Source organism: Rhipicephalus microplus, unplaced genomic scaffold (genome assembly GCF_043290135.1).
Source record: "Rhipicephalus microplus isolate Deutch F79 unplaced genomic scaffold, USDA_Rmic scaffold_180, whole genome shotgun sequence".
Lineage (NCBI taxonomy): Eukaryota > Metazoa > Arthropoda > Arachnida > Ixodida > Ixodidae > Rhipicephalus > Rhipicephalus microplus.
In genome coordinates, this window is record NW_027464751.1 from 68,422 (window position 1) to 77,403 (window position 8,982).

Consider the following 8,982-nt stretch of genomic DNA (forward strand, 5'->3'; position numbering starts at 1 on the left):
GTGTGAGTTATTTCCAGCTCCTGGACTAGCTTCTAAAGTAGCTAAGGAGGGAACGTGTTTGAGTTCGAAATGGGTACGCCTCGATGACCCGAGTGCTCAGTGGCGGCGTGAAGGAAGAGCCGTAGTCCGGTGAAGAGACGCTTTATTGCAGCCTCAGGCACCTGCCCGAGTCCAAACCCGAACCTTTGCTCTTCATTTCACATTCAAACACCATCCTTTCAACCTTTGGTTGAACAAAGGGTCAACCCACAAAATAATCACTTGTTGTGGCTCGCTTCATCACAACCAATCGCACAAACTCTTTCCTAATAGCACTGCATAAGTCGAAACCACATTACCGAATACAACACGTGAAGGCATAGGTTCTCCGCGTGTCATAACCTCTCCCATGCCAGGCCGTGTATCGGCTGACCTACGTCGGTAGCCGTTCTCACACTCGAACTCTATTAGCTTCTCAATAAACGTCGCTTTGTAGAAGCCTCCTCAACCGAGGAGAGTACACTGCCAGGCCCTGTGCATTGACCAAGTGTGCACGCGACAGCGAGGCACCCCGACATCCTAACAACACTCGGTAATGACGAATAGCGGAGCAGGATAAGCTCGTCTCTGTGCAGTACCATGTCTCGGTCAGCCCAATGGTCACGTCCCTGCGGCATTGCCAATGGCACACGTGCACGCCAACACTGACTTAAGCTCAGACGACCGCGCTTGACGGGACTCTGGCAAGACGCGCGCCTGAGTAAGCTTGCCTTTTCTAGTCCAAAACAGGGGTGACCTTGACGGCTCCACTCGTGAACCGCGTGAACAAAGGAGCCTCCTTTTTTTCCTGTGCGCGGGTCTTCCCCGTTCGCTTTCGCGGAACCGATCGACTTCGTTAGATTACGCGTCGGGAACTGGCTCCGCGATCCGAATTAGCCGCATGAATTGCGCTGCCCACAAAACGCCGCTAATGGTTGCCTCATACTAATTGTGTGAGTTTTCGAGCATGTGCTATAATAGGAAGCAGTGGGATGCATGTGCGATAAAGCCAAGAATGAGGAAGACAGCCCAGCATTGATGGTCACGTGTGCGGCAAGAACTTTCACAAAAAATATTTTCTGTATTGCGTTGGGGTTCACATCTGGTGAATACGACATAGGGCTGTCCGGAGATGTACACATAAAAATTTTTCACGTTTATTCAGGCCATGCCGACAGGTCTTTTTCCAGCTGTGTGCTGCTGAAGCTGAGAAGAATGGTTTTGTTCGATGCTGTCATTTTGCGTTGCATAATCGGACGTCTGTTCTGTTAGCAGCCATGGTGTGCTGAGTTGCTGTGAATCAAGTTGGTTGACTCCAGAGCCGGAAGAGTCGCTGAAAATGAGATAAAGTACTTGTAAATAATAGTCAAGCTAACGGTGCGAGCAGGAATTTTTGCAGCATTCGCACATCGCATCACGTCAGTCAATGAACCCAGCGCAAAGAAGCGCGTGTAGTGCAAGCGAACACCAGGGAGACAAGCTATATGCGGGTGAAGTTTCACTTATTTACTTATACGTCTGATAAATCATCATTCAGCAATAATAGAAGGGAAAGTAGTGGGCTGCAGAAACCATGGTTGTTGAGAAGAGTAATGCTGTTGTGGCGAAAAAGGTGCGATACCATTATGAAAGATCAAGCGTATTCAGTACCCGACAGAAAAGCATCGCTCCCCTCCGTCATTTTGTACCACCCTGAAACGTAGCGCGAGGTGTTGCCGTGAATCCTGCGTGGCAGTCCACACTCATTAAATTGTTACTTCTCGGCCGCGTACTTTCCGCGCAAAACTGGTACGTGCCATCGCACTCTCCTCAGTAACCATAAATCTTCGCACATTGCGAAAATGCTTCGATTTACAGATTGTTTGATGAGGTACATATCAGCTCAACCTTTACCGCGCCTTTTCACGTTGTGCCTCGATAGCATCATGCACACACGCTTCACCGAAAGCGAATGACGTGGCTACGATTCTACGCTGGCATGCTAAATAGCCTAATAACACCCTGTGTAGGGCTAGTTGTTGCGTTACATAAAAAATCCTGTCAGTAAAATAAAAAAGACAGCAAACAAAGAAGCAGACAGGAAAGTGGCTAGACTACCAACAAATTGTTATTTTATTGGCTGGAATTCTTGTTTATGAGTCACTAAATATCTTTGTAGGCTAACACTATAGCTTGTGTCACAGCTAAGTACTACAACTTTTGCTTGCGAAGCGAGAAGAGCCATAGCAGAGAGCCAGAGTCATGGAATTTGGCGAACACTTCACACTGCTGGTACCCGAGATGTCCTTTTATGCGTCACAAAAGGACTCCCGAAGACGGTGCCACTCCATTTCCTCGCCCGCAATACGATCTTCTGAGGCTCTTCACTCCAGTCACGGTAACAGCCAAGCAAGAAATGCAAAACACGTGGAGCAAAAAAACGTCGTGGAACGACTCGCTGCGAGATGATGAAACGCAGTCGTGGAGCAAAATGAATTCAACAGCTGGAATCTGTTCGAAAGTTCAGTGTACTACGATGGTTTAATGCAAGACGAAAGAGAAACCTATTTAAAAGAAAGTTCATTTGTTTTCAGACGCAACTTCATATGCATACTGAACGGCAGCTTATTTGATCAATTTCTACGAGAAGACAAAAGGCACTGAATTACTTATTGCAAAAAGAATAGCGCCAACGAAGTAAATCTCGCTGCCACGAGTTGAGTTAATGGCTGTGTTGCTGTCCACACGTCTCTCTGAGTACACCAGAAGCACAACCTAATAAATGTTTTATTACGACAATAATTATATGAACACTTTTGGCTGAATTTCGCCACAGGCTTCAGAGTCATTCACCGCATATGTATACACCTACGTGTAGATGAAAACGCAAGACAGAAAAAAATCACAGCATATCCACGGAGTGAATGATGATAAGTGGGGCGAAGCGTTCGTCAGCGCGTCCACGCTTCCTTCCATCATTTCATTCTTACTTCCGTCCGTCCGCGCGACCGTCTGTGCGTCCATCCGTCCGCACGTACACGCGTCCGTCCATCTGTCTGTCTATCTTCTAGTCTGTGTGTCCGTCCTTGCGTTCATCTAGTGAACGTTCTAACTACCGCCATCTCGCATCCCTTGTGGCACATACCCACTTCATGCGTCCATCCATCTACTAGTGAGTCTGTCCATCCATGCGTCCGTCCATGCATTCATCTAGTGAACACTCAAAGTACCGCCATCTCCCATCTCGCCTCCCGGTAGGTATGTACGACAACGACGGAGGATAGACAGACCCACGCCTTAAGAAACTTCACCCCTAAAATTCTAGAAAAAGGACTCCGGCGCGTGGAGTCGAATGTGCGACCTCCGCGTCGTGAATGCGTGGCGTTAACCACTGAGCCACCAAGAGCACCTTCTTCAACGTTCAATCAGGAAGCTGTTACGCCTACCACTTACCACTGTTGGCGAGCATTGGGGGGGGGGGGGGCTATCGTTGTTTTTTTAGCATTATCAGCAAGGTGGCGCAATAAGCGCGTGGCAGCTTTCGTCTCTCACGCGCACTTTGGCCCGCGGATAGAAGGGGAGTGGATGATCTCTCACACACCCTTATCTTCCGGGGGGGGGGGATCATACGTTTTGGCTCAAGTTGCCCTTGCACTGAAATGATTCTATTGTAGTTACGGAGCGCACAAAGGCCACTGCAATCATTGAACAGCCTCCGTTTGCGAAAATAGAGCGCTTTTCAGAGTATCGATGTAATAAAAACTGAGACGCTTATTTGCATTTGTGTGTACATTTGAGTACGTTTTGTGCGTCATTTGGGCGTAAAAAACACGGGACACGTTTAGAACTGCCTGCCATTCTGCACGTGGCCTACCAATTTGTTGCTGTCACGTTCATTGCTTTGTCTTTGCGGCAAAGCTGTGACTTTTTATCCTCTCTTCTTCTGCTCTCTCTCTTTTACTCATAAGAGACGGTACTTGATTTGTTTTTTCATAAACTAGCAAGAAATAAAATAGGAGAAAAGAACGGCAGAGAGGTTAACCAGACTATAGGCAGTCGGTTTGCTACCTTGCGCATGACAAGAGGATGGGGGAGATGAGAGATAGAGAGCAGAGAGGGAAGAGAGATAAACACAGCACGTTCAGCAGCACACGCGCGCACACTCAGTTGTAGTCCAGTCTTGTCTTTCGCGGTGTGTGACATTGCTGTTACAACCGCTTGTTCAAGTCCGTGTCACGTAGGAATTTCAACAGAGCTTTTGTCGCCTTGTGTTGCAATGTCTTCTCTCGGGCACTTGACAGAATAGTGTCCACAGTCTGTTGTCGATGCGCGAAAAAAATGGACGCCAGAGGCTGTCTCTGGATGTCATACAACGGACAGTCGTAGAGGGTGTGGTGTAGCGTCTCTTCACAATGGCAGGCATCGCAGAAAGCGTTGTCGGCCATTCCAACGACAAAGAAGTAAGATTTTGTAAATGCCACTCCTGGCCATAAGCGATGGAGGAGGGTAGCTTCTCTTCGGTCCAGCCCAGTGGGCATGCGGAGAGCCATCACAGAGGACAGGTGGTGTTGACGATTCGTCTCGTTGCTTGGTGGGCACCATAGTGAAAACGTGATTTCACGCGCAAGTCGTCGAAGATTACTGCGATTTTTTATTGTTCAACAACGCACAGAAGAAATCTCCCACCGCCACCTCCTTGCAGGTCAAAGCGCAAGACATGTTACGCACTACTACGAGGGACGAATGGGTGCCACTTTAAGGAGCTTCCCCCCTAAAAGATATCTCAACGCGCTCAATAGGTGCTGCGCTTTGTGCCAATTGACTGACAATATCGGCTGAAGCAGCGATCCCGAAAGAAACTCTTGGCACACTAGTACAGTCGTCCTCATCCCCTGAGATCTTTAAAATGGTAATTTTTTTATCTGCAGTAACGTATCATGCAATGAAAACTGTTTTTCGCATTGAATGATCTACTAGCAAAACTGACAGTACCCCCAAACAGTATAAAAGCATTGCAGATCGTTTTATAGCGATAAATAAGTTTCCTTACTGTTCAAGACTTTCGTAGCTTGTCATTGTGATAGTCACGGTTAGCGAAAGAAAAACCAACTTCTAGACCCGAGCTAACGGGGGAGTTTCTACTCCCTCCCACGCCTAGCCGTGCGTGGCTTTGCCGTGTCCGGGGAAAAGGGGATCCTGGGGGTTGAGCTGACGCTGGGTGATTGGACCTTTAAGGCCCCCCGGCAGAGGCAACACACCCCTTTGGCCCCGGCTTCACGTAGACGGCACCCCTGGGCTGACCCACCCAGGGGAAATCGGCAGTCGCCTTTTCCTATCTCTCTCTCCCTACATCTTCGTCTTTCTTACTTTTTTAGCTTTCCTGTCTACTTCTCTCTTCTGTTTACTTCCAATTTTCCTGGCGGCAAGGGTTAACCCTGTGCAAATAGCCTACCTTGGTCTAGGCGCATTGGGTTATAGTGGCGTTGTACGGCTGGCGTCTGCAGGTTTCAGCATCCGCAAACTTGTAGCGTCCCCTCGTTGGGCTCCGTGGTGGGTGGCCGCCAACGCTGCTGAACAACATACAATTAGCATGCATAAAGCATTCCCTTTACTCAGTGATCGTGCCTCCTCAAAGCGGGTACGCACCGAAGACATCAATTTTTTCAACCGGCCAAGACAATTGTTTCCTCATTTTCACGTTATACACTGCGAAAAAACTAACAAGCAAGCCAGAACTGTATCCCCCTTCGTAGTTTCTAGATGCTTAACCGAAACTCTCGGTGCCGGGTACAAGGTTACCAAAATGGCCAGTGGAGATCTACTCCTTGAAATACGTGACAAAGACCAATTCGATAAACTGAACACCATCACAACGTTTGGAGACACACCCATCAGTATTACGCCACACAGGTCCATGAACTCATCTCGCGGGGTCGTATCGGACGTAGATTTGCTTGAGCTGACGGAAGCTGAACTTCTGGAAGGATGGAAAAGCCAGAACGTGACAAACGTACAGCGTATTAAGATCAGAAGAGATCAAAAGGAAATCCCAACCAAACATTTAGTACTGACCTTTGCTTCGAGCGATTTGCCGGAAACTGTTCAGACTGGGTACACAAAGACATCCGTGAGACCATATATTCCCAACCCCCGCCGTTGCTTCCAATGTCAGAGATATGGCCACGGCTCGCAAAGCTGTCGTGGCCGGAAAACTTGTGCTCTGTGTGGAGTCGTGGGCCATGCGTCCGACAACTGCGAAGCACCTGCACACTGTGTGAACTGTGGCGGGAATCACGCTGCGTACTCACGTTCCTGTTCTTTCTGGAAAAAAGAAAAAGAGATCATCACTTTAAAGATAAAAGAAAACATTACATTTAAAGAAGCAAGAAAAAGAGTCTCGCCATTTTATGGCCCCACATATGCTGATGCGGCGCGCCAGGGGGCAGTGTCGCACCAGCCCTCGCCCATCCTTCGGCCTCCGCAGAGCGAGCCATTGGTTGTGGCGCCTGCCCCCAAGGCGGCAGTAGTTGAGTCTACTCCGCCTACTATTGAACAGAGACCAGAGACTTCAGGGTCCTCGGGTCTCAAGGCCTCACCTCGCCAGGCGAGGCCCAAGATTCGAAAAACCAGCTCGCATGAGCGGGCATCCAGTGCCTCCGAGGAGGCAATGGATACGGCGGCACCCTTGGTGCCAAAAGAGCGGCGCGGCTCTCTGGAGCGCGCCAAGAGAACTAAGAAGCTCATAACAGGGCCTGATAATAGCCCTGTTACTTGAGCTTGATCTTTCACCTTAAACAAGTCACTCCCTTAACGTACACACAGCACTACTTTACTTCCAATATGGAAACACAAATTATTCATTGGAACGTCAGAGGCCTGCTTAAAAACCTCGACGACGTCCAAGAGCTTTTATGCAAACACTCACCTCAAGTGCTGTGTGTACAGGAAACACACCTAAAATCCTCCAATACAAATTTTTTACGTGCTTACGTCATATACCGAAAGGACCGAGATGATGCTGTGGCGTCATCCGGTGGCGTAGCCATTATTGTTAACCAAGGAGTAGCGTGTACACATTTACCACTCCAGACATCCCTTGAGGCGGTGGCTGTTCGAGCGGTACTTTTAAACAAACTCGTCACCATTTGCTCTCTGTATGTACCTCCCCACCACCGTCTTGAAAGACGTGAATTTCAGTCTTTAATAGACGAACTGCCTGAACCCTATTTGCTTCTTGGCGACCTAAATGCACATAGTGGACTCTGGGGCGATTCTCGCTGTGATGCACGAGGTCGTCTCATTGAACAATTTCTCTTCTCTTCCGGTGCCTGTTTGTTGAATAGGAAAGAGCCAACATACTATAACATTGCCAACAAAACTTACTCGTCTATAGACCTCAGCATCGTATCGCCTTCACTCCTACCCCTACTGAAATGGAAAATCATAAATAATCTATATGGAAGTGACCATTTTCCTGTAGTGTTGAGTTCACAAACAACATATGAATGTCCTCTACATGTTCCCAAATGGCTGATGAACAAAGCAGACTGGGAACAGTTGCACAACACTACACGTTTGAGTTGGACAGACATATGTAGGTTAGACATAGGTGAAGCTGTGAAGTACTTCACAGCTTTTCTAACTGACGCAGCAGCCAGGTGCATACCGCAAACATCTGGAATGCCCGCAAACGACACGTCCCATGGTGGAACACGGAGTGTCGTAATGCGCGAAAGGAACAGAACAGGGCATGGAGATTGCTGCGCAACTCGCCAACAGCGGAAAATCTTGACACGTTCAAGAAAATAAAGTCTCAAGGAAGGAGAACGCGTCGGCAGGCCAGAAGAGAAAGCTGGCAGAAGTTTTTGTCGGGGATCAATTCATACACACAGGAGGCAAAAGTCTGGAACATGGTCGGTAGGATAGCAGGAAAACAAGTACACACACTTCCACTCGTAAACACTCAAGGTGATACCTTGGAAGATCAGGCAAACTTCCTCGGGGCACACTTTGAACGGGTATCCAGCTCGTCCCACTATACTGATACTTTCCAAAAATACAGAACAAGAATAGAAAAGCAGAAACTAGAACATAAATCCACTAGATATGAGGCATATAACCAAGCTTTCAGTCTAGCTGAGCTCCGAACATCTCTAAACTCCTGCAAAACTTCTGCCCCAGGTTCTGACCGTGTGGTGTATGAAATGTTAAAAAACCTACCAGCCGAAACACGCAAAACCTTACTTTGTTTATACAATGCTATCTGGTTTTCTGGCACTATCCCTACTTCCTGGAAAGAGGCGATTAATATTCCCATTCTGAAAGAGGGCAAGGACCCTTCTTTAGCTTCAAGTTATAGGCCTATAGCACTTACAAGCTGCTTGTGTAAAGTATTCGAAAAAATGATAAACTGCCGACTTCTACATGTTCTTGAAACAAACAATTTGCTCGACCCATTTCAGTGCGGGTTTCGAGAAAGTAGATCCACCACAGACCACCTTGTTCGCATCGAGGCACAGATAAGAGACGCCTTCGTCCATAGACAATATTTTCTCTCTGTGTTCCTCGATATCGAAAAGGCGTATGATACAACATGGCGTTTCGGAATTCTAAGAGACCTGTCCCACCTTGGTGTGCGCGGAAGAATGTTTCATATAATCGAAAGTTACCTGTCAAACCGGACATTCCGTGTCCGTCTAGGCAGTGTGCTCTCCCAAACATTTGTCCAGGAAACAGGCGTGCCACAAGGTGGTGTGCTTAGTTGCACACTTTTTATCATCAAAATGAATTCTTTGCACTTGTCCATTCCCCACATGATGTTCTATTGTACATATGTCGACGACGTTCAGCTTGGCTTCAAGTCATGCAACTTAGCCATGTGTGAGCGGCAGGTTCAGATGGGTTTAAATAAGGTCTCCAAATGGGCAGACGAAAACGGATTTCGACTTAACCCACAAAAAAGCACGTGTGTCTTGTTCTCTCGAA

General features: G+C 47.8%; 1 long non-coding RNA gene across 1 annotated transcript; it reads right to left on the bottom strand.

The window, feature by feature from the left end:
• Positions 1-1,159: 1,159 nt before the first annotated feature.
• Positions 1,160-5,690, bottom strand: LOC142791625 (uncharacterized). Its single transcript, XR_012890336.1, has 2 exons — positions 5,450-5,690; positions 1,160-1,351 (listed from the first exon to the last, which is right to left on the bottom strand). It is a non-coding gene; the product is annotated as an uncharacterized LOC142791625 (long non-coding RNA).
• Positions 5,691-8,982: the final 3,292 nt, after the last annotated feature.